We start from the raw sequence: 25,713 nt of genomic DNA, 5'->3' as shown, positions 1-25,713 counted from the left end.
TTGTTCTTTGTTCGTTTTGTGCTGAGGTTTGTGGAAGCTTATAGTTGAAAGACTTTGCTGCTAGCATGCAGATCTCTTTAGATGTTTTTCAGTGATATACTTGGGGAATGGCTAACTAATTCTTTGCCTCAGTTCCAAGATTTGAGCACCTTGATTACTTCAGAGAAGGAGAATACAGTGTACTTAGTCCAGTAACCAAGTTTGCTGGGAATGTACCCTAGTATTAACATCACAAAGACAATTTGAGTGTTGTCTTGCAGAGAAATCGTGACAATTATATGACCCAGGTGTTGTAAAACACAGCATCCTTTGCTCCGTTCCACTGGAGCATCTCTCTCTGAAGGCCACTGGATTCATTCACTTTCGCTGTGTCTCTGTTGATTTGATCTTCCTTTCTCAGGAGCCACCAGCGAGGAGCTGGGGAAAAAGTGCAGATTGCCCCTCTCCTTTGTTGCATTGTGGACTATCTCTGAGTATATAGTTTTCATGGGCTAACTTTACATGTGGGAGTTCAGTTTTCTTTTACCATAGACCCTTGAAAGCATCACATTCTCACTGTGAACTTTTGCATCATTATTCACCTACCAGAGGCAGAGGGATCACAAAAGTAAAACATCAAGAACAACTGCTTTGTGTCCAGGAACCCCTAATCAGTGAAACAGCTATAACCACACAGTAGTACCTCCCTTCACAAACTTAATTTGTTCTACAATTTTTTTTTTTTTTGGTCTTTTTGAGACAGAGTCTTTCTATGTAGTTCAGGCTGGCCTTGAGCTCACTTTGTAGCCAGGCTGGTCTTGAGCTCTCAAGGATCCTCCTGCCTCAGCCTCCCAAGTACTGGGATTAGAGGTGTGCGCCACCACACCCAGTTGTTCTACCGCTTTGGAAAAGTTTTTTTGTTAATTTTGAAAAGAAAAAACAATAAAAACGATATGAAATTTTAAAACAAATTAATAGGATTTTAACAATGGTTAATATAATGCATATTGTTATCTTCAAAGTAGTTGCTCAGATTACAAGATATAGGCATGAAAAATTGATCAAACAATGTAAGCACAAACATTCTTATCAATGAACTAATAGAAATTAGTATAATTATTTTAGGTATCTTCTGTAAATATATATATACATGTAGTTTTTTCCCTTCCTTCTTTTCTCCTTTCCCTCATCCCAGTTGTTCTTTTCTGTTAAGCAGTTTCTTCCCCTTTTACAATATCTATTGTATCTTTTGGGTCTTATTTACTCTTCCAGTTTCTCACACTAGGGAGACAATACAATGTTTACACATATGAGTCTGATTTATTTCACTTATGACTATAGTCTCAAGTTGCATCTATTTACCTATAAAAGCCTCAAGTTTATCTTTCTTTATAGCTGTGTAGTACTCCATTGTATAAAAATACTACATCTTTGTTTATCCTTTCCTTAGTTGATTGTTATTTGGATTATTTCCAAGATTTAGCTATTATAAATTGTGCTGCTATAAACATGGGTGCAAATATCACCATAGTATGATGTTTTTAATTCTTCTGGGAAGATATTCAGATGGAGAATAACTGGGTTGAATGAGACCTCTAATCTTAGTCTTTTGAGGAAAGTCCACACTGATTTTCACAGTGGTTGTACCAGTCTACACTCCTACCAACAGTGGAGGAGAGTTCATTTTTCTCCATAGCCCTTCTAGCATTTGTTACTGGTTGATGTCTTGATGATACCCATTCCTTCTGGGATGAGATGGAATCTCAATGTTGTTTTAATTTGTATTTCTTGAATGACCAGTGATGTTGAACATTTTTCATGTATTTATTTGCATTTATATTTCTTCATCTGAGAAGTGTGTGCTCATCTCAGATGCCCATTTTTGAACTGGGTTTAAATCTAGGGGGCCTGATTTTCTTCAGTTCTTTATATATATTGGAAAAGATGGGCACATTTGTGTTTGCATGGGAAATATGGCTGTCATTTTTGTTACCCAATGCATAGTTTGCAAATAAAAACATAATTTTGCTAAATGCTTTTGTTTATGAACCAAATTGTTTACAAACAAAACCATTTGTGAACCGAGGTACCACTGAATGTACCTTTTAATGTTTTTGTGAAAATTAGATAAAATCTTTTTCTCAAACAGTATTTATTGAGTACACGTTATATACAAATCATGCAGTTATTTAAATCACGCACATAGCCAATGAATAAGGGCATGACCTCATCCCTAGGGAACACAAGAGTACACAGAAACTACTTACTGCTCATGACTTCTGAGACATGTTCTGTAACCTCCATCCCCAGGAGACACAGTGATCACTAAAGAACATCAGTGAGTGCTTTACCATGTAACCTTTCCATGTAGCTACATAACCGGGTAATGAAGTATTACATAAATGGGCCAAAATAGCAACTTTAGATTGGCCTCCATTGCATATTCTTTATAGTAGGCTAATTTTATTACAACAAAACCTGCCAAACTCAAATTCATACACATTCACTTGCTGCAACTATAGCTCAAATAAATATAATTATATAAATCTCATGAGATTTCATCCATCATATGCTAGTCACAGATAAAACAAGCTAAGTATGCAAAGACAAAAATCTTTCATACGAATCTACTCTTAAGACTCCCAAACGTTAATAGTACGGAAGTCCTCATTCCCTTCAACTACAAATACAAATGCAAAATTTCTATTAAAAGACAATAAAATTGAAAACAATTAAATAAATTGAAAAAAAATTGGTACTGAGTGTGGCACATTATATATAAAAATAACTTTATCTTATTAATGTGCAAACTGTGGGTATTTGATATGTAGTAGCTACATTTCTGCATTTTTTTGTCATAGCTTAATACATAGCATTTTAGCATAGAGAAAGTAAGGGTTTTCTAGCAAGAAAAATCATGATATGGAAACATTTAACTCACGAAATATAATTTGAAAGGGCATTCGGGTATTATTTATATGCAAATAGACACAACTACGTTTCACTTGTTTTATCTAATTTTACAGAGTGGACTAAGTGGAAACCCCAGGCCAGTCACTTAATAGCTATGAACCTGGGCAAGGTGTTTATCTTTCCTATAACTCAGTGTGTCAGTTTATAAAGTAGAAAGAATAACATTTAGGATAATTTAATTCCTGAGTATTCAACAGTATTTGACCTGCAGAACTAACAATTTCATGTGGTTTAATCCAATTACTACCTCTTGCATGTATGTTGACAGGATTATAGAGATACTCTGTGAAGAGCACCTGCCACACTGCCTCAAAGAGAGTCAGCTCACAGCAACATTCTTCAGCTCCCACTCACTTCTTCTTCCTGGGTGATCCCAGCCTTGGAGTGTACTCTGTTCTCAACACTTTGTGTCAGTGAAGATAGCAAGGATGGAAAACCAAATCCCACTAGTGATAATCAGGTACTGTAGGAGGTGAATATATGTATAGATTCTTCCCATCTACTAAGTTTTAGATAAAGAAACTCAATTTCACCAGTAATGGAGGACCCCTTCATCATCCTAATTTAGTATCATGCTCCCTAAAGCTGTAATTTTTCTTATAAATCTAATCCACCTAGATCATGCAGAACAACTTCAACCCAAAATTTAAATACCAAAAAATCCCAGGATATCATTTTAAAATTCAAATTATAATTAAACACCAGTGGCCATTTAGGATTATATGCATATACTAAATAACTATACCTATTTCTTAAGTTTTCAGTTACTAAGGAGACTTACTGGATCATTTGGAGAAAAGATGTAAAATAGAACTAAAATGTTAAATTTGCAATATGGTTCTTAATATATTTTTAAATTTTTATTTTTATTAGCACATATTTGTAGTATATAATGAATACGTTCATTGTACAAAGTTGATACATTCACATAACACATTTCAGTTATTTTGTTATTCTCTTCCCTTACCTACTTTTTTCCTATTTCTTTATGCTACCTCTTCTAAATTTTTTTTCCTTTGTAGCTTAAAGTTTTATTCCATGAAAACTTTATGTACTTTAATACAATATTTATAAATTCTCTAAAAATATATCAACTTTTCAAGTTTTAGTACAATGTATGTGTATTATATATTATATGTATATATGGAATTCCATACATATACACACATATGGAATTCCGTATATGTATGTGGAATGCCAGCAACAGGAGGCACAATAGGAGGTGACCACATCTATTAAAAAGTGTGGCTGATTTTTAGTTTAATTAAAACTCTAGGCTTTGATTCAGAAACCTGCTAACTAAATTTCATCCTCAACTAGATTCCAACTTGCAACAAGAAAATATCTTAATATGTGGTCACTAAAGGCTGAAGACCTTGAAACAGTCTGGTAGAAAAATCAAGAAATTATTTTCTGGCTATGAATTGAAAGGATATCATTATCTATTACTGTTTGCTCATACCTCGTCCATGGTATTATTATATTACCTTTGGAACTTAAATTACAAAGCAATCTTGTTTTGAAAATGTTAAAGAGCACCAAGTAGGGCAACAAATCAGAAATATAAAACTACAGCTGTTGCCCATTGTCACTGAAAAAAAATTAATTTGCTAGGTTTTCACTTACAGTAGTAGCATTTTGTCAGTTGATCAGAGGAAAAACAAAGTGAATGACTTAGGAGGGAAAGAAAAACCCAAAGCAAAAGATTACCTCAAGATGACTGATGTTAACCTACAACAGTCAGAATCATAGCATACTTTGTTTTCTGTTCCCAAAGTCTATTCAGAGGTTATTTCTAGCTCTTGAGTTTAAGACCTAAGCAGTTCTACCACTATTTATCTCCTACATCAGCTATGCTATAGACTTCCTTAAAGAGCTGGTTATGAGTTCATTTTTCCTGATTAAGTTTACAAGAATAATACACAAACAATGAATGAATTTTGCCTCTGATACCCCAGTTAACCAAATGTAAAAGTGGCATATGGCACAGAAGCAAGCTACAGATGGTTCAACAACAGCCGTGCACATCTGGCACATAACTGTTTGATTTTTTATTTGCCAACTCACCAGATGACTCTTTCTGGAGAGCAGCCCAATAAAAGAATTTCACTCATCTTCTTTTCTCCACAGCCTCAATGTTTCAGCCACTTTTTTCCCGCTCCTCTGTATATCTCAAAACAATCACAGGTTCTTAGCCCATCTTAAAAAAAAAAAAAAAAAAAAAAAACTCTGATTAAGTTTGATGGTAAATGTTACCCAGGTCTTATAATTTTGCAATCTCTATAACCAATTCTTTGGAAACTACATAAATAGCCTATAAAACATATGAACATTTGGTGCAATGACTGTTTAGTGGTAGGAATAACTGATTGAAATCCAGGAATATCACTTTCCCTCCAAAAACTTTGCAGTTAGATATTAGAATCAAGCTGTTAAGACTTTTTAAATTGCACCCAAATTGACACCAGAAGTCCAATTGAAATAGAATGTAAAGAAATCATTCTCTTAGTATGAAAACATTTGATTTGGTAGATAGATCTCTATGCTCTAGAAAAAGAACACATCCTCTAAGTATAAACTATTGGTATGTCAGTGGTAGTTATTTTTTTACTGGCCCCCACTGTTACTAAGTCTCCCTATTTTGAGATACAATGTGATGGATTTTGATGACTATGAGACTTGCTTTGGCTAATAACATTTGAATGCAAATAACACATGTCATCTCCTTGTGGAAGCCTTAAATACCGATACATAATTTCCCACATTTCCTTCTCACTGATGAAATGACTCTGGAAGCTCATGTCTAGAGGAAGATATCATAAGCCTGTATCTCCAAATCACTACAATGACCAGATCTTTGCTATCAACACATTTTACACATACAGAGTGAATGAGAAACTTCTTTTTAGCTCTTCAGAGTTAGGGGGATTCTATTGCACCCTTAAACTATCTTCACTAATATTAGGCCAAATATAAATTTCAAGGTTATACTGATCTCAATTTTAAGTTTAATGAAAAGAATTGGTATTATTTATAAATAAGTTTTCAAGAAAATAACCTTATATAGTGATATCAAAACATTATAGTATTTTTTTGAGAAGTCTAGCAACTATTTTCTGACTTAACTAGCCCCTTTTATCTTGCTTGACCACAAAAACAGATGAAACCTGAAAAATTTGAACAAATGAAACCTCTATACTGTAGTGTTATAATCAAACTTTTACTTCCTTTCTATGCTATTGTAAGATCTGAAGCTTAAGAATTGCCACGGGTAAGAACACCAGAAACTAAACTCCAAGTTCCTAGCAGAAAACAGAAAGCACAGGATTTCCCGGGGATGCTTTCCTACTAGAAGAACAAAAATGTTTGAGGAATTGCCAAATTTTTGTTGTTGTTTTATTTTATTTTGCTTATATCTGTAAATTCTAATCTTAATTTATTTGGTGCTCATAAGTAAAACTAAAGACGTGGCTTCCCGTAAACAGCAACTTCAACTATCGCAGGTTGTTTGTGTCTAAACATGCTTACCTGACACTTTTTTAGTGCTTCACACTTGACATGTCAAAAATGAACAAATCTCTTTTTCTAAGACCCTTTGTCCTGCTAATTTCCCAGCCACAGTAGTGCAACTACCATCACTCAAGTTTCTGAATCAAAGATCTGTGATCCATCCTTGACTTCGTATTTCTCATTCTGCCAGTTCTCATCAATTCTATTTTTGAATTTGTTCTCTTCTCCTCATACCATTTATGTGATCTGGGTCAAGATTTTATTGCATTTCATGAGGCTATTGCTATAGCCTGTTAACTTTTACATTCAGACTTACCTTTTTCCAGTCTACCTCTTCTCAGTTGCCAGAATTAAGTTTGATCATGTCACTCCTCTGCTTTGCTCTCACTTTTCCAGTTATTTTTAGTTTGTGTTTCCTGAGACTCTCTAGCTCAATAGTACCGCAAGTTCTCAGCAGCAATAATATATTTATTAGATGTCTATGTTTTTCTATGATTGAGTGAATCCTAACATGGTAGCAATTTCCCCTTATTACCTATGACAATGCTTACAAACTTTGAGATAGAGTGGACAAGCTTGCTTAAGTCTTTTTAATAAAGGACTCACAGATGATTCGGTTGTCTGTAAATCTAATTGAGAATAACTAATCCATACAATAAAATAGGTTTTCCTTACTTAAAAGGTGCTTCCTGATCTAAGAACTACCTCACTGTACAGTCTCTGATCCTTAGCTTCCTCCCTCCTGTCCTGTCACCCCCCCACCACACTGGTACACATGAACATAGACACATCTGAATACTCACATGCCTCTAACAAATAACCTGCATTCACCAAAACATGCCATGATTCATCCTGTCTCTCTTTAGTGTATCACTTTTGGACACCATAACTAGATGGTAAACATTTTGACAGTCATGTTTGTTTCAGTCATGTATGTATTTTCAGTTTCTAGAACAATCTCCAATATATATCTTGAGAGAAAAATTTCAAAACATTTTTTGTAGAAATAATTAAGCAGAGATGGAAGTTGATGGTAGGCCCAAATTCATATTGTTAAGAAGCCTCTGAGAGAACATGAATAATACTAATGTACAAGGTTTGATGAATAACCTATGAGACCTAGTCCATCATATTGTTGTCCCAGGAAAGGGTGACTGTACAGGTTAAGAGGAAGAAGTTGTTGTTACTGAGGCAGGATGGGGATTCAGCCATAAATATTGAGAAAGTAATACACAAGCCAGAAAATGCAGTTATTGATAGGAAAAAAGAATAAGGAAAGAAATTCTACAATTAATTTTGGTGCTAGCTGTTTAGTAGTTGTGGTCTGCAGCAGTTAACTACTACCACATGATGCTAAGTAGCAAATGACACAAAATTTTTTGACTTAAAACAGTAACTCAGGCATTTGTAGTTTGCTAAAGTGTTTGCTGATCTACTGTTTCAAGTTGTTGTGGTACTTAGGCCCTTTTCCTCTGTGGGTGAAAGTCGGGTCACTTCCATATGTGTTTCTTCTGGGCCCAGACTGAATGGAGAGTCTCTAACCAGGAACAGTTATTCTCATGGTGATAGCAGAAGTGCAAGAAGGAAATTCCAGCTAGGTAATTCCATTGTAAGCCTTGGTATCTGCCTATTTCATCGGCCAAAGCATGTCAGATGGCTGAGTGCAAAATGAAGGTGGCAAGTGCACTCTACCTGCAGTAGCAGAAACAGCAACGTCAGGGTGGTGTAATGAATGCTATACATTTGGAAGTGTCAACCACTGGGGCCAGTAATAAAATCTCCTGGAAAGTCTTCTGCGATATTAAGGGTAACTTAAAGAAGAGAGAGAAGTTGATTCTCAGTCACTTCACAGATTATCTTTGTCTAAACACACTTATCAAACCAAAAATGCTTAAATCATACACAGAGACATTTACTTAGTCATCAATAAACATGTTATCCCAACAAAGAATGATAAAATCTTTCCTCAGCTTTACATCTCTCCACTATATGAATTTACGCTCGAGTTGATCCTACTCTCGTGTAGATTCCCACATTGCAATAGTGTCTGTGTTGAACGTGCTTCTCTGTGTTCTCCCAGCACTCTGAGTTTTCCATACATCTGAAACCCCTGCTTACTTCACTGTAAAGATGATCGAGTCTGTGGCTATATTATTAACTGTTGTAACTAGAACATCCAACACAGTGTCTAGAGCATGCTACTCATTAAGATGCATTGAATAAAAGGAGATGATGCCTTTGGCTTAGCAATATGTTTCTCAGAATTAACTGATAAATTCTGGAGGGAAAATGTGAGTAACTTGAATCTGGGATTTTCATCTGCAAGAGTATTGTTGGATTTTAGGAGGATCTAAGAATGAGTCCTGTATCTCCACCAAAAGAACCTCTAAAGGCAGGTAGAAGGACACTGGATACAAAGTAAATGTAGTGGTTAAATCTACTAGTGCAGTGGAGAAAATAAGCTCACCCTAGAGCCATTCTGGTTTTCAAATAATGCTTTTCACTATTATACTTTACTACAGTAGACAGTGTCAAGTAGAATGACATGTTCCATCTGGATGCTTAGAATCCAAATATATAGGTTAAATTCTCTTGGGGAGGAAGGAGGAATGTCTGAAGTCGAATGCATGTACCTTGTTACTAACGGAAATCTTTCTGGGACTCAGAACTAAGTGAAATCAATGCTTGTAACTTAAGTGAAAATCTTAGCTGATCTTCAATGGGCCAGCAGAGGCAGCTGGAGAGAGCTTCTGCAGTTCAGAGGAAGGTGTTGCTAGACCAGACATCATAGCTAGGCCAAGTTTCAAAGGTTTAAAGGAAGGAGGTCAAGACACTGGGCCCTCCCAGGCAGATCAATAGGGATTCTGGGACAATAGCGTTGCTAATACCTAAATTCATTACTATTTAATACAACAGATTCTCAAAAGCACTAAAATAGTACAGGGCACATATTAATACAATGATACTCCAGTTTTCTCCTCCTGAAAATATCTTTCAGCACTTCTTGAGAGATACAGCTCTGCTTAAGTAGCTTTTGAAGTGATCAAGTACCAATATTAATTCAGTACTTGGATATAAATCATCTAAACTCCTTAGCACAGCCTTCAAAATCTCCACGCTCTGCTTTTCTGGCCTCAACAACCTCTTTTCATCTCAGAAGCATCTGTTTCAATAATGATATTGATACCAGGATTGATGAAGGAACTATAAAACTCAAATCTACCAAATTCTTTCTTACTTCTCTGTTTTTATCTTGGCTTCATTTGGAAAGTTGTCTTAAAATATCTTCCCATAATGACTTCATCTCCTCATTTAGACCTTTGCCCAAATTCTACCTGCCAACCAGAGAATTCAACATGGCCTTTCCTTTCTAGCAACAATTATTTCCTTCACATTTGTTTTCATGATAGCACTTATCATTTTCTAATATTGTCTTACTTGTTTGTGATACTCTTTATAGAATTGAGGTCTCTCTAGGGAACAGACTCAATACTTATTTGCTGAATTAATATTTATGAATGAACAAAAGAAGAACAAACAGTAAGACTGATACTGAGCTTGAAACTACAGACAGGGAATCCCAAGTGCAGATAAACTCCACATTTTGTTATAGAATTGATCCCAAATTTTGCTGAGTCTAATCAAAACATCTGTTAACTAATAATAACTCACTTATAGAAGGCAATTGCATTAATCTTCAAATAGCCCTAGGAAATAAGATAACATTTTAAAATCTCCTTTTTACATGTATAGGAATTGTTGTCCCAGTAGCAAAGCTAACGTTGAAGAACTTTTGCTAAGGGAAGCACAGAAGTTCAGCGATGCTTTACTTAAATTCTGTGCTAACTTGCTGCATGTTCAACCACTTTCAGTCCTTTTGTGTTTTAACAGTTATGCCACTAAGGGATATATGCTGTTACCTGGGAGTTTTTCGTTTTGCTTCTTTTCATACCTTATTTCCCTCAGGCTACAGAAGACTTATAATCTAGAATAAATCTTATTTTGACTCTTCCTTTTCTTTATGATCTTGATTACCCATGAGGGTTCCACGAATCTCTCTTTATGAGTCCCCAAGTCCTTAAAAAAAGTAAATTTTTTGCATCTATTTTAGTTACTTTTTGGTAATTATTGTGCTTTTCTTACCTGTTTCTCATCTCCTGCTGTCTGTCATTGACTACTATGTTCATAGGTCCTACAGCCTGTTCTAATTGCATCATTTCTTTAGTACCTAAAGTTAGGTTATCTGTATATACATTGGAAATTTTAATTTGCTAGCTGTGACCATTTAACCTTATATGTCACCTTCATTAGATTGAGAAAAGCCTTGCAGTTTAGTTGAACACACTCCTGGCTATCTCTAGTTGGATTATGATGGTGGAGCCCTGGGTGTTGTACATGGTCCCCTACCAGTCCCTATCTCTGTCACTATTCTCCTGCTCTGCTTACCTGCAGCCTTGATCTAAGCACCATACCATACCCTCCTGCCATGATGATCCTGCCTTGTGGCCAATTGGGCATGGACTGAATATCCTTAAACCATAAGCTAAATTACACATCTCCTTCTTTAAATTGTGGATGTTGGTTTTTGTATTCCAATCTACGGAAAAGCTGACTGCCTGTCATACACTAGTCATGATAGATTTGCTTTCTGTTTTTAGCATTTCAGTATTTATATCAGTCATAAATGGCATTATGACATTTTCTGATCCAATCTATTTTGCTTTTCCTTAAAAGCATTTCTTTCTCTCTTTTTTTTTTAACCTCTCTTTTCTTGTGGTGCTGGGGCTTGAATCCAGGGTCTTGTGCATGCAAGGTAAGAGCTCTACCACTAAGCCACATCCCCAGCCCTATTAAAAGCATTTTTAATAGAAAAAAACATTTCCCAGTTAATCTCCAAGTGTCTAATTCTTTTGTTTTCTTTCTGTCTTTCTTTGTTGACTTTTTCTTTGGTTCCTATAATTTGCATACATATACATGTTCACAGTCTTAGAGTTTACTTAAGGCAAATATATTTATGATTAAAGATCTGGTACCAAATCTTTTTTCTTTGCAATGTGTCTATGAAAAAAACAATAATGAGCAAGAAAACAATAGCACATAAATTATCTAACTAGAAATAACAATTAGAGTCAATAGCTGCAATGGCTTGGCCAGCTCTAGACAACTGAATTAAGAATGGCCAAAAATAGGGCAACATCCCTAAGAATTAAGAATCTTGGCCTTGTTAGAACAGACCATGGAATAGGGTTTTCTTTTAAGATTTTACTTTCAGTGTCCACTAAAAACTTTCTTAATTTATGCAATAAAAGTGTATTATTTTCCTGGCAATATCATTGAGATTCAGCTCAAAGTTGGGCTGTTTTAGAAATTGGTCAATTGTTCTGAGAGAAATTTAAACAAACACTCGTTCTAATCTATACACTCTTTCATCTAATTTACAACTTTAAATATGAGCCTGCCCACTTATTTTTGACATATTTTTATGCAGTCGCTTTCATTTGTGTTTCTACTTATAGCTGGTTAAATATAAAATGGTATGAAAATCAAAGTTTAGTAAATAATAATCATAGAAGCAAACAGAAGCATCCCACATGAGTAGGGCTTGGTAAGGAGCGGTGTAGTAGTACTTGAGACATATATTTGAGAATTGCTGCACCAATGAACATCTCCAGAAGAGTAATATCTATCAGATTTGATTTTAACAGGGAATGCCATCCATAAAATACCCATGTGTAAAAGGGTCCTAGGTCATGTCTCTGGAATTAATCCTGTACTAAATCTACACATCAAACTCCATGAACTTTAACTGAAGTTGAGAAAGACAATTTCAGAACCTGGCTGTGAGCAGATAATTTACGATGTAATGTGAAATAAAGGGCTTTCTATACCTGAACAACAAAAGGGCTAAATTTACCGTCGTCAATTACTTTTATACAACAGCAGAGTCAGCCTCTGCCCCCAATTATTCATGTGCAGGAACTGAACTGGTAGCAAGAAAATCAACAGAACCCCAGAGGCTGTAAAAGAGGCCTGGCAGTACACTGAGCAAATAACACTGGTCTCTCCATCTTCTGTTCTGAACGCTGAGGAAGCTCTGTGACCTTAAGAAAGTCAGACATTTTGAAACTCGGGTTCTAAAATGATGCCTTCAGGAAAACAAATATAGAAGGCGTCATTTTAGAGCTCCAATTTCAAAATGTCTGACTTTGAAGTTATCACTATGTCTTACAACAACCATTGTTAATTCCCTGTCACCTCCTTTGTAATTCAGTATTTCTTGTACTATTCTTGTGCTACTTTGTAAATGGTTGTCTGTCTCTTAATATGTTTTCATTCTTTTACTTCTAAAGTTAAAAAATAAATAAATGAAAAAAGAAAATGACGCCTTCAGTTCGGTTCTCCTTATCACATTTAGGATGGGATTGAAGGTAAAAGATATAAAAAGGCACGTTGGCCAATGTGAGACAAAATCCACTTTTCTCTCAGAACTTTTTCTTACTAATTTTAGAATGGAAATTAAGAATTAAAACCATCTGCACATCTAGGAGGGTAGAAAAAAGTCTTTTTTCAGCCTATATTGTCAACTGCTATGTGATGGGGGTAAAAGCATTTTTGAGACTGTCTGGTGATAGCCTAGTAACACTGGAGTGAAAGGTAAGGTAGGGTTGGAGATGAATGTTCTAGCTAGTGATAATGCATGCAGCAGGCTAAGGGGTAGAGATCAGAAGTTCATAGAAATAGTCACACTATTTTGTAAATACCACACCTTGAGTAGGCTGCCCCCCCCCCTCCAAATAATGTGAGATAACAATCCTGAGAAGATAGGAATTTTCAGGAAAATTCCTTATACTTTAGATCAAAATTCTTGGAACTTATATTAGGATATATATTTCAGATGTAATGGACAAAAAGTGGTTTGAATAAGATGGTTTATTTCTCTCTTTCATGGAAAATATGGGTACAGGTTCAGGACTAATATATTCCTACTTGATACGGGTCCCAGATTGTTTCTCCTGTTTTTTGTCTAATTTGTTCCCATATTATTTATCTTTCATAATTCAAGACAAATGTTCTAAATCCTTTGATAACAACTATATGCTAATTAAAGGGAAAAAAAGAAACAAAAAGAAGCACTTTTCTTTTTAATTACATGACCCAGAAATCACAAAGATCATTTTTTTCCCACAAGTATTGAGCAGAATTCATGACATGTGGACGTATCTAACCACAAAGGGGGATAAAGAATGTAGTGCTGAGTTGGGCCTAGGGTCAGTGACTAAGCAAAAGTTTTATTAGTGAAAATAAGGAGAGAACACGCACTGGAGAAGAAACAGCACTCTTCATTGATGAAAGAGTAAACAATAAAGGTAGACCAAAGGTATCTACTTTCCGCTTTCCTAACAGTTAATTATACTTCTTCCTTTATTCTCATATATTTATTTTGCTCTCTTTTCTTGTATTTCCTCTCACTGTAGCTTCTTAAAATTCACCAAATTCACATTCTTATCATTTTATTGTTCCTTAGTCTTAATTCCAAAGTTCCAGTGGCTGATATTAAAACAAAATAGTACCTTATTTCTTATATAAGAACAAATCTAGATTTTTTTTAATATAACTAATTTCTACTTACTGTTTGCAAAAGTATCTGTTATGGTTTGTATCTGGGTGTCCCCCCAAAGCCTCGTGGCCATGGGGCAAGCTATTAGAGTTGAATGATTGTGGGTGTGAGAGCTACACCCACCCTGGGGTGGATAGTTTGTAAGGGAGAGGAAGAAGCTGCTTGGGGACATTCCTCCCCCATTCCGCCCTGGTGTGTGGTTGCTGCTTAGCTGTGTTCTGCCGCCTGAGCCGTTGCCATGTGCCACTCTGCCTTATAATCTGCCAAGTACAGGCTGAAACTTCCACAAACTGTAAGCAAAATAAACCTTTCCCTCCTTAACTTTGGGCATCAGGTATTTTGTCCCAGCAGCAAGAAAAAAGTAACCAAGACAGTATCCTTACATGGATTGTTTTTAACAAACCTTTATTTGAACTGTATTAAAATGTTCTTTTTAAGAAAGATGCCAGATTTCTCTAAGACAAAAATCTTTATCTTTAAATTTGATTTATATACAATCAACCATAAGCAGAAAAAGATTAGCTCATTTTAAAACCTTAGAGAAATGTATCTAGAAGCACTGCACAGAAAGGATCATGGGGTTTACCTCAACATATATATTCTTTAAGAAACAGTACAAGCAGATTGTGTACTGAGTAATAGATAAGCATATAGAAAATGCCCCTGATAATATGGAGCTTACAGTCTAGGAAGAGATAAACAAATATGCCACTATTAACAGCAAGAAGTCTATAAAAGATAATAATAGTGGGTTTCAGGGAAGAGTATGTTATTGACTTTATCTCAGTTATCTGTTTTACCCCCTTAAGATGAAAGTGTTTAAACTAAATCCTGAATGATTAAACATCAGTAATTATGTCAGGAAGGAACTAATCGTCCAAATAGAAGGCCGACATGCATAAAAGCTACAGGAAGGGAGAAATCAAAAATCCCATAACAGAAAACTTGTGTTCATCTTTGCTATGCCTGAAGGTTTCTCCACAAAGTTAATATGTTGGAAACTCAATCCTCAGATTCATATGTTAATGAACTTCTGGGAAGCAATTATGCTTAGAGGAGGGGAGAGCCCCACCATGGGATCAGTGGATTCATAAGAAGCAGAGACTGAGCTAGCATACTTGCTTTGCCTTGCAGGTGATGCCCTCTATCACTGTTACTCTGTGACACAGCAAGAGGTTTCTCACCAGATATTGAGATGTTGAGAAGATGCTGAAATCGTATGGACTTAGCTTCCAACAAAATATGCTGAATAAATTTCTATTCTCTTATAAATTACTTTCTGTTTGTCGCATTCCTGGTGACAAACGAAATAGGCAAGCAATATTTTTCAGAGCATATGAACATAGAAAAAAAAAACTACTTAAAATGGCCTATAAATGTGGGACTGACTTGGAAAAAAGTTACCTCGTATAAGATTTAACAAAGTTTTTATTTTTTTAAGACAAAGTGGTTATCCTGGGGCAAGTGGGTGTGGTTCAGTGGTGATATAGTGAATGCAGATGCGGAGCTGAGCTTGAACAACACATGGGGAACACAGGCTGGATCCTAACTGACTCTTCCCAGCCCACACAGAGGAATTTTACCTGCACATGTTAAAGATGGCTGATAGTGTGTGAGAGAACTTGAAGGAATTTTTATAATGTGTTGCAAACCAAATATTTGGTTCTAGTTCCTACTATGGCTTTAAAACTCTGTGTTTTCATATATCTTTACAAGTTCTGAGTTAAACAGTATTTCTAGATGTTGCTATATCTTGGCTGTGTGGATACCTCACATTATTATGGTTAAGATTCTAGTATCTGTAAGTAAAAGTATTCCATTGCAGAATTCTATTTTAAAATTAATATTTCATTGCTGGCATATCACATATTACATTTTCATAAGGTGTTTTAGTGAGCTCAGGGAGGGTGAAAGGATGCCTTAGAGTATCTTTAAGAAGAGCAACTTAAGAAACTTAAGAAACTTCTGTTCTTACAGCTTTGGAAGCCAGAAGTCTGAGATCAAGGGGAAGCATGAGCAGATTACTACAAGGGTTCTCTTGCTATTTGCAGATGATCACCTTCTTACTATGTCCTCACATGTTTATATAGAGAGAAAGTTCTGTGGAATCTTTTCTTATGAAGACATTAATCTCATAGTGAGTTCCTATCTAAATCTAATTGTTCCCCAAGTATCTCATCTCCAAATACCAGTGTCATGAAGATTAGGGCCTCAATATATGAATCTGAGGGGAGGAGGACACAACTGAATCTATAGCATAAGGTTTCTAAATACTTGTAATATTGTTATGAATGTACAATTATATAAAATGCCAAATTAACACAAGGGAAAAGTAAGAAAGTGTCTTTAGGTACATGATTAAACCATCAAGAAATGTAGCATGGTTTGGTGAACTAAATAAGTATTTGGAGCCAGAGAACTTTGTTTTGAAATTCCAGCTTCTATGCTTGCTTTATTCTGTCACAGGGGAGTTTGAACAAAAGTAATAGTAATTCCTTCCTAGCAGAATGCCTGTGAGATTACAGAAAAAAATATACACAACAGCCAGATTCCTGACTTATACTTAGTGACTACTCAAAAATAGTGATTCATTATTTTGCATTATATCAAATAATAATATTCTGGGTGCAAAAGTTAGTAGCTTTGTCACTAAAACATTTAATTATCTCCCATAATCAATGAGAAATCTGGAAAGATAATGATTTAAAATTAGAACAGCAACCCAGGAATGCCTAGAAAGACTTACAGTTCCTTCTCACTCACCTAAACATTGTTTTATCAAACAATTATACCACCAATTGATTAATGAAAAAAATGTACGTGTTGATACCAAATGGTATGATATATATATTTATCACTTCATGATCACCAGGTAGCCAGTGAGGCAACTCCAACTCTCATACCTGCATTCCATACAGGAAGAAAGAAGGCAGAAAAACTCTTGGAACTTTGTTTATTTCTTCAGGAAAACAAAAATCTGTTTGTAGTGTCCTGCTGAATTCCTCTTAGTTCTTCACTGGTTAAAACTGGGTTCACAGTCATCTTACCAGGAAAGGAGGCTAGAAAACTGGGTTAAAGCTTTTCCAACCTCTACGCTACGTGTGGCATAGAAGAAAAGGATCATGAATGGCCAATAGGTTTGTCATCTATGGTAGGCAGAAGTCTAGAACAGCCTCTGATGTATGCGCACCTTCTCCCACTTTTACAGTCACACTCTAAAACAGGTACTGCTGTAAAAGCATTTTTACAGATGCAAGTAAGAGCAGCAATCCATTGACTTCAACATGGATAGGTTATCTTCGTTCCTTTAACATAGTTACATAGTCTTTTAATCATGGATCTAGATGTCAGTGACAGACAGGCAAAGGAGATTCTAGAGCAGCTTCCCTGGCTTGAAGCTGGAGGGAGGCACATGGCAGGGATGTGATAACTTCTAGAGGTTTTGAGTGGCCCACAACAGAGAGCAAGCAAGGAAGCAGAGACCTCAGATCTATAACCTCAAGGAACCAAATTCTAGCATGATGAGTGAGTTTAGGAAAGATTCCTGCGCTCCACCTCCAGTTGTCCAGACAAGAACTCGTCGTAGGTGAAATTTCGACTTTAGCCTTCTGAGGCTATTCTGCATTGGACATCTCACCTACAGAACTGTTCACTAGTAAATGGGTGTCATTTCACAGCTGCTGAGTTAATGACAATTTGTAAGACAACATTAGAGATCTAATACATTGTCTAATGTTATCTACCATTTCTTTTGATTTTACTATTATAATATTCCTTTTAAATTTTTAAAATGTACATATTTACATTCCTTGTATGGAGTTGACACATGTACGTAACACACTCCTCCTTCCTCCAATCTCGATCTCTTTCCCATCTGAGAAAGCTCTGTCTCCCTACTTCCTATCTTTTATATTTTATTTTGCTCTTTATTTATAACTTGTGTTTCTCACATAAGAAAAACTTGTGCATCTGATTTATTTCACTTAACATTATGGTCTCAAGGTGCAACCACTGTCTTACAAATGACTCAAATTTATATCCCTTTATGGCAGAGCAGTGCTCCACTGTGTGTGAATACCACATTTTCTTTTGCATTTATCTGTTGATAAACATATGGGCTGTTTCTTCAATTTAGCTATTATGAACGCACTGCTATAAACACAGGTATGCATCTATAAATATGATGTCTTTAAATCTTTTTGGAAGATAACTAGAAGGGGAAGAGCTGGGTCAAATGGAATTCTTTCTACTTTTAGTTTTTTGTGAAATGTGCCCACTGATTTCCACAGTGGTAGTATTTTATGATAGAGCTTGAAGACACCACATTAAGAGAAATAAGCCAGACACAGATATAAAAATATTGCATCATCTCACTTTAAAATTTTAAAACAAGCTTAAACACACAGAGATAGATATAGAGGACCCTTCCTCTGATTTTCATTGTGGTCTGGGAAGTTTATATTTGTAATCCCATGAAAAAGATATTGGAATCCTGGTGAATTAATTCCAATCTACCACTTCCAGTGTGATGCATGGGGAGAATAAGGACACTAAGGCATATTTATAGGTGTGGGAGACAAAGGGGTCCTAAGTCCAGTTGAGGTGATGTTTAGTGGGAACAAAGGCCTTGACCCAGGGCTGAACCCAGGTTTTATTAATTCATGAAGAAAGGAGTGGCTCGAGGATGAGTGACTATGAGAATGCGGGAGGTACTTGTGTTCTGCGAGCTGGGCTAGGTAGTTGGTCTGAAATCACCTCTACAATGTGCAGAGAGAAGGATGTGCAGAAGGAGTAATGTGCATAACACAATTTGAGGTAGCATGTAATGTTTTAGGGTCAATACTTCAGCTCTCCTGTGTTATCTTTTATGCCCTGGGGAGTCATAGCCTCTTATCTCAAAGCTGGATCCCAGCTGACAGAGTGAAGCATGGCTCTTCCTCCCGCCTGGCACATACATGGGTTCTGGGAGCTAAGAGCTGGGGTAACACTGACCTGCCACCTTGCTTCAAAGACTACACATCAGCACCTCCACTAGAGCAATTTGCATTGCTCAGAGCTAATTGAAGTGATAAGGAAAAGTCCTAGCCAGCTTTGTACACATCAATACATAGAAAGAGGGCTGGGTTTAGCCAGAATGGAGATAATTTCTCTTCTTTCAAGGACAAACATCCAAGTGGTCCTCCACAATACAGAATGAAATAGCAGTTAATACATTTGGGGAAGACGGGAGAGATGTCATTAATTAAGAGGTTACTAAAATAGTAGATACGTAAGATGAACAGGCTTAGAGATGTAACATGCAGCATGCAGACTAAAGTTAATTAAATTATATTGTCAAATGAGTAGCTTGTAACTAGTTTGACACAAAAAAGTACGTGAGATGATAAATGTTAATCTGCTTCAGAAAAGTTACTATTATACTACCTATAAAGATTTTAAAACATCAAGTGGTAAATCTTAAATATACATAAAAATTATTTTTAAATATTCTGATGAAAAGTATAAAATATATTTGTACAATGAAAGAAATTAAGAAAAATAGTATATAGCGGGTATCTTGGCTATCTGCGTTTTTTAATTTTTTGAGACAAGGTCTTGCTATGTAGTCCAGGCTGGTCTTGATTTCATGGCAATCCTCTTGCCTCAACCTCCTCCTGAGTGCTGGGATTATTGGATTTGCCACCGTGCCTGGCTTGGCTATCTATGTTGTCATGTCATTGCAAAGAACTACTCTAGATCTACACAGTTTAAAAGACATTTTTATGTGTCAAATTTCCTTACATTCTGATTGAAAAAGAGCTTCAACTAAGCTATTTCTGTCGCCAAAATGTAACTCATTTTCTTACAAATATTCCTTTGATCTACATGCATGTAATATCACTTACCCAATATTATATTTACACAAATGGAAATAATCAGTGATAACAATAGTTGAAAGCCACAAAGATGATCCTGCACTGTTTGTATCAACATCAAATGAGTTCCATCCTATGAGAGCCTTGGAACTTTATTCAGAAATGTAGAATCACTACTTCATTCTGTAGGGTCAACAAAAATCCCCATCCCATCTGGTCAGGTAAAGCTTTTTCAAGCCTTTGTCTACACTGGCAAAAAAATAAACCAGTTATGCTCATGGCGTGAGCCATGACACTCTGAGTATGATGCAGTCATTTATCAGGATGACAAGGAGACACTTTGAAGAGAGCGGGAAGTCTAAATATCATGCAGCACATTAGAATTCTGGAAGAGAAAAGTAAAAATCACCCTGTCACTTAGTGTAAGTGAAGACTAGAAAAATTAGACTTCCTCATGATTAATGTTAGTACCATCAGTTTACACTCTGTCACCTACTTCTGTGGAAACTGTGCATGATGTGCAGGAGGAAGCAGTTAAAGGGAGCAGCAAGGCAAAAACAGAACCAGGCTTTAAGCAAAGATTGCTTTAACTCTTCAAAGAACCTCCCCTTTGACATACATCATGTCTCTTTCTGTGGCTGGCTCAGATCAGTGAATATAATTAGACTGACTCTCTGGTGGCAGGGCAGGTGGCAGCTGAATGGATAGAAAATTACACACTTTACTTCAATGCTGCCAGAAGTTCCCTTTTTCCTTTTTCCAATTTTGTTTGAAAAAAGTGTTTTTCGAAAGAAGCAAATTAAGTAGCTCTGCATTCAGAAGTTTTACAAAACAGCTATTATTACAGGAAAGCAGTCAATACTTGATTTTCTGATCAGTAAGTTATAAAATAGAATATTGATGCAAATCAGACTGACTAAGGAAGAAAATATCGGACAGAATAATTTAAAAATTAATTTTAAATTTGTGTAAAAATCTAATCACGTCTATCCCTTGCATAGATTGAAGGTAAGATCTTTATCCTTAACCTCTTGTTTAGACAAGCTTATTTTCATTTTGGAGACTCTTAAAAATTAACTAAAATTATGAATCTCTTCACAACAAACTTATATGCAAACATTTATGGTGGAGTATTAGCACTTACAGATTTATGAAAACATTTGTTTTACATCTTAATTAAAATTCTAGTCATTATACATTAAAAGATTTTAAAACTCCAAAAATATAAGAAAAATATATAAATGTGAAAGAACAGTCCCTTCTTTCAAAGAGTGAAATCTGAAATCTGAAATCTGGTGCTTTTTCTTATTATTACTATCATTTGAACAGCTATGTCAGATCTAATGCATCCAATAACCTTACTAGTGCTCTCCCCAATACCGGCGCGATTCATTTCCAAGCTGTCCTCTGTGTGTCTGCATGTCTATTCCCAAAGCCACACACATACATAAAAGAAATCCTAGCACAAGCTTCAAAGATGGCTTAGCTCCCATTTCCCTACAGGAATAAGTCAAATTTCACAATCAGGATAAGGAAGATTCTTCAGAATCACCAGCATCTCTTCTTTCCTGACTTTAACCTTTCCCCTCCAGTTCTGTATTTAACTTGCAGCTAAACTCACCGTTCCCAAACACAATGCACATCACACTCCTCCAAACTGACCAGGAGAACCTTATTCATTCTTCAACCATTACTTCTTAAAATGACTTTTATAGAAATGGCTAGACTCCATCTGTTCATCTCTAATACATTCCTCTGTACTAAAACAACCCATTTAAATATGTGTTCCTTGCTGGGTGTGGTGAGGCATGCCTGTAATCCCAGCACTTGGGAGGCTGAGGTAGGTGGATCATTGTGAGTTTGAGACCAGGCTGAGCTACAAAGTGAGCTCAAGGCCAACTTGAACTGCATAGTGAGACCTTGCCTCAAAACGACAAAAAATTTTTTAAAAAGTGTTTCTCCATAATACTCCAATGACTTAAGGTAAAAATGAGCACATACTCATTCTTTGGGACAGTGTCTGCTATGTCTTGTCCTTAAAAATGCCATGTTTTACTACAAATGCTGTAACTAGATTTCTGTTTCCACCTATATTTTCCTGAGTGTATTGACTGGTTTGTCAAGTGTACACAGCAAACCTACATAACTGACAATACAAAGCTCAAAATATGATGGGAAAAAATATTTTGGTAAATGCTCAGAAATTGCTACATAAGTAATTGGAGGAACATATACTGTTTTGTATCATTTTCAAAACTAGACATCCAAATAGAATTTAGCATAACATATGTAAAAACATAGAGTTATATGTAAACAAATGGATGACTGCAAAATTTTTAAATTGCATGGGGAAAATCCAACAATTAAACTAAACAAATACAACAAAATAAACATACGCTTTGGCCAGCAAGAACTTATCATAACCAAATCAGTAGTATTGACATAATTAAGCAAGGCAATGTCATTCAAAAGAAGGCTAAATGGATGGAATTTGAGACCATATTCTTAAGTGAAATAAATCAGGCATACATGTGTAAATATCATATTGTCTCTCTTGTGTGAGAAACTGAAAGTGTAAATAAGAATCAAAATGTATAATAGACATTGTGAAATAGGAAGCAATTGTTCAAAGGGAAAGGGGAATGGGGGGAAGGGAAAATGAGAGTAAAAGGATAAAATAGAAACAAAACTTTGTACATCAGGAGGGGAAGACGGGTGTGATGGAGGGAAATGGGAAAAAAGAAGATCTAAAATATATCATGTACAGATACAAATTCCCTATAATCAATGTGACCATTATGTATATCTAAATTGTACCAATAAACTTAATTGTAAAAATATTAAAAGAAACAAAGAAAGCTGTATGAGTACAAAGGAGATACAAAGAGCTAAGCAACCATGTTGATAATACCAAAACTCACCAGGAGAGAGAATATCTTTCCAGACTGGCATAGACAGCTGATCTAGCTGGAGTACTTTTGCCATGGAGTTGGACTCCGCAAGCTATCAAACATAAATGTCATTACACATCGAGTCTATTAGACTACTATCTCTTGTTCTGATTGCATGATTACCAATTCCAAGTACTTTGGATGGAAAGATGGGCAGATCAAATCAAGACTATCTGGTTTTTCTAATAGCTATGTTTATCATTTCAAATTAATAAACTATATTATTGTATTATATATTGGTCTTTTGTGAAATCTATTTGCTTGATTCAATACAACTGTTTCTTATCATTTTATACGAAGGAGATTGAGGAGACTGAGTTTCAAAATTCATAAGGCCAAGTGCCAGATTCACCAGTCATCTCTAAGTCATACCCTTTATAATTACATACTTTCTCTCAACATGAATTTCCCCCAGTAAAAAGAGGGAAATATACAGCAATTGGTACCAGTCACAGGAAAGCAATATTCTAGAAATTGATGGTAACTGAGATTCATAAAGCACAAAACTTTGGACAAAAATCAAAAGATCTATCCCAAATAAAGAATAAGAGTGGGCTGGGGCAAACTATATATCTGGCTCCTGCAGTATAATTTCAAGGAAGAAAAAGAAACAGAGTCAATATGAACACCAAAAAGATAAGTAATGAGATCATACATTTAGAATTGGTAATAGGGACATAATTTTAACAGACCAGAAACTATACTGTTGAGATCAAGGGGAAAGAGAGAGAATAAAATAAGGCTTGTAAAGCATAAGAATAAGTGATATAATAAGACTCACACCTATGGAAACATGAGAGCTTTCAAATTTTGCTTTCAAACTTACAACAAACCATTCTGGTTGTGGGTTCATAAAAGTGATTATAAGCAAAAGAGTTCAGAAATCTGTAGCCAGAAAGAAAAGGAAAAGGAGGAGGAGGAGGAAGATGGGGATGCAGTTTAGATGTCTACACAGAGGATGTTGCATATAAGGTATATACCAAGGTTAACCTCCTCCTATGTTCTTTATCACAGAAAAATCAAGATCATCATACCTTGCTTTGTGCTCAAATAAAGATTTTGCCACCAGTTTATAACACTGAAGGGGGACTCTCAAATCCAACTTTATAAAGTTAGGAAAAGCTTTTATTTTACTGTAAATGTATGTAGATCCTCCTTACATACAGAAAAAAATTTCACTCTATTTGAAATGGAAACTTGATAAGTAACACACACTTAGCGACAAGAATATAAAGACTGCTGTTTATCAGAATTTACCTAAGCTTTAGTGTTTATAACACTTTATTTTATAATTTAAATATAAGACTGGGGTAAATTTAGTTATTTGTCCCCTTACATAGTCTCTTAAATCAAATGGTTCAAATTTGATTAATTTAGAATTTGTAAAGTCAAACAGGAAATTACACACAAAACCATTGAAAAGGTAATCTTTCACTGACATGGGGCCAGGCCACCAAACAAGTCTTTTGCATCTCTTATTTAATTCCAAGACCTTTCAACTCTTATGGAGTTAGACAAACAGTAATAGTAAGCTTTCTACAAATTGGCAATAACCCCCTTAAACCAAGACTCTATGTTCTAACATTTTAACATCCAAGTAAAACTAAAGTTTTGGGGTACATTACTTGATATTGAGCAGAGTCATTGTTTTTACTTAATTCTGCATGGATAGGTCAGAAAGAGATTGAGGTGAACAGCAAAGAGAAGTTATATTTGTTTGAATTCTTACAAATAGTAATAAACTATACATCCAAAGTTAAAATAAATAGGGAAAATGGAAATAATATCTCAAAGCATTATTCATCTAATTATTGCTCTGTAAAGATCTCACAGGTCACATTTATGATTTCCTCATAAATTGTATACACACCCGAATTAAACTCACGGCACTGCAAAGGATTTCATAGACTTCACAGATCCTTTAAAGCAGGAATAGTGTTCTCTTCCATTGTAAGTGGGTTTGTAAATAACACCACTTTTAAAAATTCTTAGGGAATTTTTATATGGTCAAATATATACATACATCATGACTCAGTAATTATACAGTTTGGCATTTGCTAAACAGAAGTGAAAATATATGTCCACACCAATAGTTCTTTAAAAATGTTCAGTCAAGAAGAGTGACACATTTCTGTAATCCCAGTATTTGGGAGGCTCATGCAGGAGGATTTCCCCAAGTTCAAGCCCAGCCTGGGCTATATAGTGAGACCTATCTCAAAATACATATATACATACATACATACATACCAACATACATGCATATATACACAAATACATAAAGTGTTCAAACAACTTTGTTGGTAATTGTCCAAAAGTATTCAGCAAAAATGTTAAGCAATTCAAATATTTATTATTAAAATGGATTCACTAAATGCAAAATACCTATTAAAAGGAACAACATTCATGAGTAACAAGAACAAACTATTAATGCAAAACAAATTTTAAAAATACTATGATGAGTTCCAGAAGCCAGACTCAAGAACTCATACCACATTATGTCCATATATATAAAGAGCGGAACAATCCACAGATGAGATGAGAACATGGCTATCACCAAGGGAAGGAAGTGGATGGAAAGTGTCCAAGGAAACTTTCTGGGGTGTTGGAAATGTTTTAAATATTGAATAGAGTGTGGGTTAAATGGATGCATACATTTCTCAAATTTCATTAAACTATATATTTGAAATCTGTGCATTTCACTGTGCATAAATTATACTTGAATTTAAAGTTTTTAAACCATCTAAGGATAGACATTTAGTTTACCTCTAAACCGAGAGAAATAGTAAGGAAAAGGAAAGTTTTAAAAAGTAGAAACTCTAGGAGAATG

The sequence above is a fragment of the Chinchilla lanigera genome, unplaced genomic scaffold, assembly GCF_000276665.1.
Source record: "Chinchilla lanigera isolate Chin_1 unplaced genomic scaffold, ChiLan1.0 scaffold00010, whole genome shotgun sequence".
Classification (NCBI taxonomy): domain Eukaryota; kingdom Metazoa; phylum Chordata; class Mammalia; order Rodentia; family Chinchillidae; genus Chinchilla; species Chinchilla lanigera.
This window is presented reverse-complemented; position numbering follows the sequence as displayed.